Source organism: Tachypleus tridentatus, chromosome 3, assembly GCF_004210375.1.
Source record: "Tachypleus tridentatus isolate NWPU-2018 chromosome 3, ASM421037v1, whole genome shotgun sequence".
NCBI lineage: Eukaryota > Metazoa > Arthropoda > Merostomata > Xiphosura > Limulidae > Tachypleus > Tachypleus tridentatus.
Genome location: NC_134827.1, coordinates 105,235,659 through 105,246,688, shown reverse-complemented (window position 1 = coordinate 105,246,688; position 11,030 = coordinate 105,235,659).

Below are 11,030 nucleotides of genomic sequence, written 5' to 3'. Positions count from 1 at the left end.
TCTAGGAAACAAGAAAATTTTAAAAATAAATAACAGAGAAAGTATATAGATTAGTATTATACATTGTGAGCCATAATATACACAAAGTGCTATAGAAAACTCTATTTGTCTAACGATTTTCCTTTTAGATAAAAGAGAAAGGAATAATGGGAAAAACAGATATATGAAAGTCACTGTCTCCACTCCAAACCGTTTAAAAAGAAATGAAGTCTCGTCTGATGCTTTTATGTCTGATAAAAACCGTCAAACGCCATTAAGAATTAGATTTTTTTTTTTTCCACTGAAGTGTCGAGACGAGAGAAATGGGTTCCTCATTTTGGTTCCTATTTGATGGGTTTAACCCCAACTTTATCTCAAAACATCACAGTTACGTAGACTGAGTGTTAACGAGCCCCATAAATCATATTATTATAAAACTAACACGAGGAGCAAATAAATAAGGAAAAAAACACAATATTCTGATGTTTTTTTTTAAATCAGAGATGATTGGCTCGTTGTTCTTAACTCAAATTTAAATTCCAAGATGATTGGCTCGTTGTTCTTAACTCAAATTTAAAATCCAAGATTATTGGCTCGTTGATCTTAAATCAAATTTAAAATCCATAATGATTGGTTCAATGTTCTATAATCAAATTTAAAATCCAAGATTATTGGCTCATTGTTCCCAAATCCAACTAATTTTTCAAGTCGACCAGGCGAGGCTTACATCTTAGTGTACCCAGACTGTGAATCCAAGAATTAAAAGGTCCGCAAGTCCTCCAGTAACTTAGCAGTAAGTCTGAGGGTTTATACAGGGTGTTCGGAAAGTCACTGTGCAGTTTTGTATGTTAATAAATATATAAGTGCACAGTGACTTTCCGAACACCCTGTATGACGTTAAAGAGAATTGCAATAAGCAGAGCAAATATAAACCATAATATGGGTTCCTACTTAACAACAATCAAATAAAGAAAACGATGAGTGTTTTCCGCTTGAGGATTCGAACTCGCGGATTGCGAATCGAGTGCTCAGTGAGGAAAAAGCATCTCGAACTACCGACGAGGTCTTTCGTTCAATACCAAAAAAACCTAAGATTGGCTCAACGAAACGCTATCTACATCAGTCCTGTATAACGTATCAACTGTGATGGTTTATAACGAAAGCAAACAAGTGACCTACCTGCTCCCGCTCACGCGCCGTTTAAAGAGGATCGTTATAAACCATAACAAACTCGTTTACGTTTCGTAACTACGACAACGGTTCAATACATGTTGTTAAAGCTGTATGTATACAAATTAATTCTGCTAAATCCTAGTTGAACATTTTAGAACTCACTTGTAGAACATTTCGGCAGCATTCTCGAACAAGAGTGCTAGAAGACAGACAGTAGGCTAATGTAAATACAACACCGTGCAAAGTAATCCACATTAAAGCTTAAATTCACAATAATGGACAACAGGATTAACGGCATATTTTAGAAACAGTGAGATTATGCTAAAATATACAGATCATGTCTACGAAATTTCTTACTTATCCAAATAAAAAGGCCTAACATAACAAGATGCTTGTTTGTTTGTTTTTAATTTCGCGCAAAGCTACACGAGGGTTATCCGCGCTAGCCGTTCCTAATTTAGCAGTGGAAGACTAGAGGGAAAGCAGCTAGTCATCAACCCCCCCCCCAATTCTTGGACTACTCTTTTACCAACAAATAGTTGGATTGATCGTCACATTATAACGCTCCCATGGCTGAAAGGGCGAGCATGTTTGGTGGGATGGGAATTTGAACCAACGATTTGGAATCCAATGCCTTAATCACCTGGTCATGTTTATCACAGGGGTAGAAGCCCGAATTTTATATAAACAGGGTTTAGAACAGAAACAGAATGAAATAAACAACGAAACTTGTCAAGGAATGGAAACAAAAACATAAACGATATTAATTCATTTCACTCTTGAACGAACACGACGTCGGTTAATAAAATATTGTTTTTTGTTTTCCTTAGGCCTAACTCTTTCTATTGTTTTTAAATATACAATGATTTGAAAACAAAGCCTATTTACAGACACAGTTACGACAGAAAGTGTTCGTACCCCTGCGTCGTGAGTAGTTTTTTTCCTCATAACTTATAAAGAATCATGAGTAGGCTAATAGAAGTAAGGTATATTATAAATATTATACTAACACACATCTACATAAATTTGTATGTAAATTGAACTACAAATAAGGTGCGTACTTCAACCCCAGTTTCCCTTACCAGTTACTTCATTACGTGTTAAACGAGGGCTCCTATTAACTTCTCTGAGAACCTTCCTCTTGGTTCTCTCTGGAATTTTGGTGGGGCGTTCGGGGCGAGGGAGTTTAGCAGTTGATCCTGTAAGCTTAAACTTGGCAATTATGCTTTGAACAATAGATTTTGGCACATTAAGTTGTGTAGCAATACCGGAAAGAGACACACGAGACTTGTATTTTACAATAATTCGGTTTTTAAATCACTGGACAGTTGTTTCCTGTTCGCCATGATGACCAAGCAGATAATGACGAATACGGTGCTAAATTGCCTGAAGTACATTTTTACTGGCTAAATTCCAATACTTATGAGCCCAGTGTCTAGTTCTGGAATGGTATAATGTAGTTTATTCAACAAACTAAACAAAATTTTTACAGGAATATCAGTTTTTTTCACACGTTCTGAACTGTACGAACACTTTCTGCTCCTCATATTTTTGGTTATTTGTTTATAAACAGTTTATTTGTTGTTTAATTTACATACAAAATTATGTAGATGTGTGTTAGTACAATATTTATAATATACCACAAGTCTATTAGCCTAATCATGATACTTTTTAAGTTATGAGCAAAAAACCACTCAAGATGCAGGGGTACGAACACTTTCTGTCGTAACTGTATACATTCAATATTTAGTTAAACAGCTTTTTATCAATGCACGTCAATAAACTCACTAATAAAATGTTTATAATTGAAAAGTCTTATTTTGTAAAAAAACGAGAAAATTTTAATTAAATTCGCTTTTGCGTCACGCGATACCTCTCTTAATTAAATTCGCTTTTGTGTCACGTGATACCTCTCTTAATTAAATTCACTTTTTGTGTCACGTGATACCTCTCTTAATTAAATTCACTTTTGTGTCACGTGATATCTCTCTTAATTAAATTCACTTTTGTGTCACGTGATATCTCTCTTAATTAAATTTACTTTTGTGTCACGCGATACCTCTCTTAATTAAATTCGCTTTTGTGTCACGCGATACCTCTCTTAATTAAATTCGCTTTTGTGTCACGCGATACCTCTCTTAATTAAATTCGCTTTTGTGTCACGCGATACCTCTCTTAATTAAATTTACTTTTGTGTCACGTGATACCTCTCTTAATTAAATTCTCCTCTATTACCCTTTCTTCACTTCCTTATATGGGTTTTAGACTTTCCATCAGTCACAAACCCCAACTACCGATACTGACAGGCTAGTATTTAAAATAATCCAATCATTCACGTTAAATAGCTCACAAAATTAGCCAATAATCCATCTCGTTTCGTAAAACCACTTTCGTTCCCTGCACTTTAAATTAGATTCCAGTAACCAAGTCACACTCACCTGATGACGTAATGAATCCTTCTGGCCAACAACAATATAAACGATTACACTGAGAAAAGTCCGAGCATAACTTCACGGTTAAATATCAGTGGGGCTCGAATACTGCGCGATGTTGAATAATGTTCTTATTTTTTATTATATTTGACTCTCACAAAATTATTTGTAAAGACATGACTAAATTATTTTATGTCACTCATGTGTTATTCGGGACTCTGAGTTATAAGAATAACAGTGAATACCTTACCGTTAACAGTAGGAGATTGGGTGATGCTGACTGGTTGCTTGTTCTGTGATCAGTAGTTCAGGTATCGGACAGTCAACTGTAACCAATATAGTAACAAACTCAAAACTAATTCGGTGTATAAATGGTTCTGAAAATGTAGTTTAGAGTTAAATATTCAATTTCACTAACAAATATACATTGTTTTGTTTTTGAAGTTGTGCTGTACCCAACACGAATATCAAAACCCTGTTTTCAGCTGTGTGAACTCTCACACGTACCGCTGAGCCACCACTGAGAGGGGGGGGACAAACATGTTTGAAGAAACTATTTATATATAAAAGAAACAAACAAGACTCACAGCTTTAGTATATGTTTCAAATCCATATAGCATATTTTCGAGTCACATTCTTGAATAATGATTGACATAGAATTTTCAAGATAGGGATATTTCCTGTACTTAATGACAAACAAAAGAATATGAATCAACTTAGGGTACCAGGACTATCCAGAAGGAGATGTACAAGAAGTCATACTTCAGCCATGGTAATAAAAGTGAGGCGTCCTGTAAAAGATGAATATTTACGAACACAAAGGTTAGTAGCCAAAGTATGCAACATAATTAAAGATCTTTGTCTAGAAACAAGGCTATCATGATACAGTTTTGCTAAAATAATATTTTCAGCCATACTTATATTAAACTCTTTCAAATCCGCAGGAAATGGAATGTGAAATAGGCACTTGGAAAAACATCATTCTCGTATACTAAGTATATAATGAAAAGAGCAAAGGAAGCAGTGATGTGCTTCGGACACGACAGCCTTACAGTATAGTATCCATTAAAAAAGGCTCTACGTGATGCGAACCATGAATCCTTAACTTCACATTGCGGGCACTCTAACCATAGAGACAAGTCTAATCCGCTAAGTCAGTGAACCCTAGATTCAGGTAGAACCGTTTGTAATATTGAACTGCTGTCTGGGAAATAACGATTTTTAAGCCTCGCTACATCGTTACAATATAAAGACTTCAATCTCTGCATATAAACGGGGCTAGAGAGGTCAATGTTTTATATTTATCAGTAAGACACTCATGATACAATTATGATATATTAAATTGCTTATCTGTCTGATGAGTTTGACGTAGAAATACTAGAGGGAAGGTTGCCAGTTAACATCATCCATCGGGTAACTCATTCATTATCAACGAACAGTGGAATTGACCGTAAAATTATAACGCTCCCACGGCTGAATGGGCGAGTATTTTCGTTGAAGGTATTCGAACTCGCAGAGTGCGAGTATAGTGTAGTAATCACCAGAATAATTTTCTGTTTGTTAAAACAAGACATTCGTTTGCCTAACAAAACATGTTTGTACACAAACATTTCAATGTATCCTTATTTAATTTTGTGTTCTATGTTTATTTGTTTTTTTACACAAGGAAGTGACTTAATCTTCCTTTAACCTTGGGTCTTCGCCTGTCTCTGAACCTCGGATTCGTAAGAAGACATGAAAAATTAGTTGTTTTTTTTGCAGTTAAAATTCGTTTTTAAAATAGTGGCGTAACAAACATCCATTAAGAGTTTTGGAAGCCCGGCATGGCCAGGTGGTTCAGGGGCGCTTGATACTTAATCTGAGAGTCACGGGTTCGAATTCCCTTCAAACCAAAAATGCTCGCCCTTTCAGCCGTTATAATGTGATGATCAATCCCACTATTCGTTGGTAAAAGAGTAGCCCAAGAGTTGGCGGTGGATGGTGATGACTAGCTGCCTTCTCTCTAATCTTACACTGCTAAATTAGGGACGGCTAGCGCAGATAGCCATCGTGTTTGCTTTGCGCAAAATTCAAAAACGAACAAGAGTTTTATTATTCTATGTACACGTTGAGTTTCAACTTCGTTTGCTACATGGTAGACGATCTATGTTGAGTTTCACCTTCGTTTGCTACATGGTAGACGATCTATGCTCTTCCCATCATGAGTATCGAATCCCGTTTTGCAGCAGCTTAATTGCTTTGTTTTAGAATTTCGCGCAAAGCTACACGAGGACTATCTGCACTAGTCGTCCCTAATTAAGCAGTGTAAGACTAGAAGGAAGTCAGCTAGTCATCACCATCCACCGCCAACTCTTGGGCTACTCTTTTACCAACGAATAGTGAGATTGTCCGCACATTATAACGGCTGAAAGGGCGAGTATGTTTGGTATGACAGGGATTTGAACCCGCGACCCCTGGATTACGAGTCGGGTGCCTTAACCACCTGGCCGAGCCGGTTTAAACCTTGAAAGAGAATCAAATATTTAATTTCTTTTCCATATCGTATTTTTAAAAGACGCTACACATGTCAGGAATGTGTTTTTTTGTTTGTTTGTCATTATTTAAGGAAGAAATCTGATCGTTAAACGACTCTTACTTTCTTAGAGCTATTACATAATTATTTTAGGTACCGTATCGAACCTTTATATAACACGTATAATATTATATTAAGCCTTAACAACAACAACAACAGAAAGGTTTGACTAGAAAATATTCTGAGCAAATTTCGTAGTTGTATTTTGAAAAATAATATTTTCAACTGCCTGGCCACGGCAGTTTAAATTTGCAAACACACCACTGTGTTGAGGATGGTACAGTTTTAAAGGTGAATTTTTAACAAATTTAATAATTGCCTTAGAAACTGTACTTTGTTTAGGTATAACTCCTGTGTGGTTGCCATATTTCTAAACACTTTATTTTTTGAGTAAAAAATGAAACAAAATATGCGGGTCCTCGAACTCAAGTTCCTCTCGGTCGTTCGGCTGTTTCCGTGACGTTTTACAACTATGACGTAATAGTTGCCAAAAACGCTTCGTTGCGCGCCGACCATTTTGTTCCTTTCAGTGCTGGTATTTTATATAAATCTATCGGTGCTTTTTTTGGATTACATACTTTATGAATACTTTGTGAGCGCACAAACACCTTGTCGTATGAGCGACGACAAACGCACTCTCTCATGGTTGGCTTCTGCTCGTATAAACCACACCTACACCTTGCACAAACATACGGAATACGTCATATAAATTATACATTTATGGTAAATATTAAATTAACTTTTCAGACTGCTACATCTAGTTTGATTTTATAGACAGAATTATGACGTATAATTGAAATTCATTTTGTTATGAGTCATAAATATCCGGTACAATGATTGTGGAAGGGCCGAGCATTAGTTACCATAGTCGGCAAAGTATAAACAAATAAAACCCAGGTTGTGATACCAATAATTTATAAACACCAGACAGGTTTCGAGATGCTTAAAATTGCACGTGAAATAATACAGATCATATTTGTTGTTATGACTTAGGCTTACCATTCCTCCACTGGAGGTATGATGACTCGCAACCGGTCTGGGCGCTATCAGTATCACTCACAGTTCCACTACTCTTGCTCATGGAACTGTCCTCATCACTAGAACTTGTCAGATCTGTGTCAAAAGTAACTGTTCTAGGTTCGTTCAGAGTAGGTTTGAATTGATATGGTGCTACTCGACACTGTTCAGAACACAAAGTCAAAACAGACTCCGCCTCTGTTTCTCCGTATGCACTGGCCATGTTTATTTACATTCAACGCGCTGGCGTTGGGGTTTTGTTTGGCAACTGTTACGTCACAGTACTTTTCCTAGCGGCAAACGTAAAAACTAAAACGTTCGGTTTGCCGCTCGGAAAGGGCTCTTTCTGCACCAAGTTCTATGTTTCATTTATTAGTACATATTTTTTATAAAAAATGTGAATCTGCAAAATTAATCAGTATGAGTAGTTCTTTTGACAGCAAAGTTTTCTTTTTTCTGTAAAATTCACCTTTAAAACAATAGATGTTTTCAGAATTGTACTGAACTCCTCAAGATGTAATCAACTGAACCAGGGGAAGGGGGTAGAAATGCAGTTTAATATTTAATCTGCTCGGACAGTAAAAAACAACAACCAAATACGTCTGTTTAATATTGTAAAACAAAATAAAATTAAACGTGTTTCTGTAATTTGTTTGTTTGTAGTTAAGCACAAAGCAATACAATTGGTTATCTGTGCTGTGCCACTAGAGGGCGTATAATTGAAAAATAGAGAACATATGCTGTTAGTTTTGACTTTGTACGCCATCGAATTAAGTTCGAAACTTGTCGTTTCTGAGATCTATGTAAGTTTTTAAAAGATTGTTTCGTTTCAAGTGTCACTCAACGTTTCACAAAATAGATTTGGACTTCGTTTCGTGGTTAGCGTGTCGGGTTGCAGTTCGTAAGGTCAAAAGTTCTATTTGGTGACATTACATTGCACACGGTTCACACTTTCAGTTAATTTCACTGTTCAGTTAAGGGTAGCCATGTAGGCGACGGGTGTTGTTGACTGGTTGCCAATTTCCTAGACAGCAGTTCAATATTACAAACGGCTCAACCTGAATCTAGGGTTCACTGACTTAGCGGATTGGACTTGGTTCTATGGTTGGAGTGCCCGCAATGTGAAGTTAAGGATTCATGGTTCGCATCACGTTGCTACAAAAATTCGCACTTTCCCTGTTGAAACAGTACGTGCGCTATAAAAATGACAGTAAATTCCTAGTATTCAGCTGGACAGCAGCCTGAAAGTTGGCTGTTATTGTTGGCAAGCTGCCTTCCTTCTTGTATTTCAGTTTAAAATCAGAAACGGCTGTGCGCTGATCGCTCTTACGTTAGAAAACCTTATAAGAAACAAAGTGTAACATCTTTAGCCCACGTATTGGGCGGGTATTACAGTAACAAACAAGGTTTCACTCAACGCAACCTGCCAAATCGCGTGTTTCTATTAAACTCAGCACCCAGGCGAACCTATTGAGAACCATACCATGGTTCTGAAATCACAATACGTCGCACGAAGCTTCCTGTAACTTGTCCCCAAGGGTTTGAGCACTTCACATCTCTTGCTCCTCTATCTTAACTCTATATCCACCCGAGATTTCGTATCTGGTTACGTCACCGATTCACACTGAACTTTATATAAACGCAGGAAGTTTACCAGATTAAATCGTACCTATCGGGGCTCGTTTGGAACTTGTCTGATCTGACTGAAATTATCACCTCTGAAACAATCGCAATCAGGAAAAGGTGACTATCAAAGCTCTCCCCACGAGACTGCCAGATCAGTAGACTTACAAGGTCAAATGGTCATCGAAAGCTAAGAGGTTAAGTCAAACAGAGAAGCAGCCAAACCTGAAAACAATTTGATGCGTTTAAGGTCACGTTTTAAATGGACATTTTGGAAAAAAAAATCATATGAGTTTCACATAGTTAAAACAGGATGGAGGTCATGATTTCAAAATATCACATCAAGTCAGGGTAAGATGAAGTACAACATTACATTGTGATGGAGTAGGGTGGACTTAAATATATCATAAGACCATACCAGGAATACAATTTAATATTTTAAATGATACAACGTTGTTTGAAGAGATGAAGTGAGCCCCCCATTTTCAAACTCCACATTTACAGATTAGATTGGGAGAATATGGAAAGAGGTTTGGAAGGGCCCTTGAAAACGCATTAATACTTTGAAATATATATTATCTAGTTTGTAACCAGATCTATAAGTTGGTTCTGTCATGTGCAGAGATTGTTATTACGTTAATCCGGCGAACCACTTTCACTAATACAGTTGGATTCCAACTCTTTAAAGGAAAACGCGCTAAATTAGGTTTATTATAGAGTTGGATGGCCGGATTCTTATGTCTATTAATTCACTATCTACTGGTGGAAACAAATCTCAAGACTTCGACAAAAAAAATATTTTTTTATCATCTCATGAATCACCTTCACCACCAACTTAACAAGATGCAAAATTCCAACATTAGCGACATTTTGGAGTGATTAGTAAAACTGCCGATTTGACGATAAAACTAACAAAGAATTAGCACATAAAAGACGACAGTGTTCTAGCAGACGAATGAGTAGAGACCTTTTGAATATTTGTTCTCGTCTTTATATACCCTATCATTCTTTAATGATTCATTCTTCAATATATTTTGTATCTTTGCTAACCCTAACCTGCTAAGCCTAGTTGCAGTCCTTTAATTTTTCATCTTCTCACTAAAAGAAACGCAGCTAGTCAAACAGCAAAATAGCACCCTCGATCCATTATGAAGAATTCACTTTTATAACGCAACCACATTTAAAATGTGGGTAATAATCTGGAGTGCCGCAAGGGTTCGAACTCGGCCTGACAGATCCGAAATCACATGTCCAACCATTGTTCTCTAAATGAAAGACGATTTCGAAACAAAACTGGAAGATTAAAAAAACCACAGTTAATGTTTTAAAAAAAAACTGAAAAAGTGTATTCCACAGTTTCTGGGCAACGTTTAACTGAAAGACAAAGGATAGGCAACAAGTGAACAGTGCCCTCCGCAACCTTTGAGGTAAATCTTGTCTGGCTGAACAGTGAGGTTTTATCATCACTTTCATAGTGAAGAACTTGGGGCCCGGCATGGCCTAGCGCGTTAAGGCGTGCGCTTCGTAATCTGAGGGTCGCGGGTTCGCGCCCGAGTCGCGCCAAACATACTCGCCCTCCCAGCCGTGGGGGCGTTATAATGTGACGGTCAATCCCACTTTTCATTGGTAAAAGAGTAGCCCAAGAGTTGGCAGTGGGTGGTGATGACTAGCTGCCTTCCCTCTAGTCTTACACTGCTAAATTAGGGACGGCTAGCACAGATAGCCCTCGAGTAGCTTTGTGCGAAATTCCAAAAAAACAAACAAAACAAAAGTGAAGAACTTGTTTTGGCAGCAACGGGAGACGAACCATGAACCCTTGAATTCACACACTGAACATGCTTAGCCCAAAAGGACAGGGACTTCCTGCAGTCCTCGTGTATTATTACGTACTTCCGGTTTCCCTTCTTAAACAGGTGTAAATATTTACTGGTTTATTACACCATTTGAAAATTCCACTGTAGTTAATCGATGCTTGTTTGTTCTTGTTTGTTTGTATTTCGCGCAAAGCTACTCGAGGGCTATCTTCGCTAGCCGTCCTTAATTTAGTAGTGTAAGACAAGAGGGAAGGCAGCTAGTCATCACCACTCCACTCACCGCCAACTCGTGGGCTATTCTTTTACCGACGAATAGTGGGATTGATCGTACATTATAACGCCCCCATGGCTGAAAGGGCGAGCATGTTTGGTGCAACCGGGATTCGAACCCCGTTAATCGATGCAAATTTAACACTATAA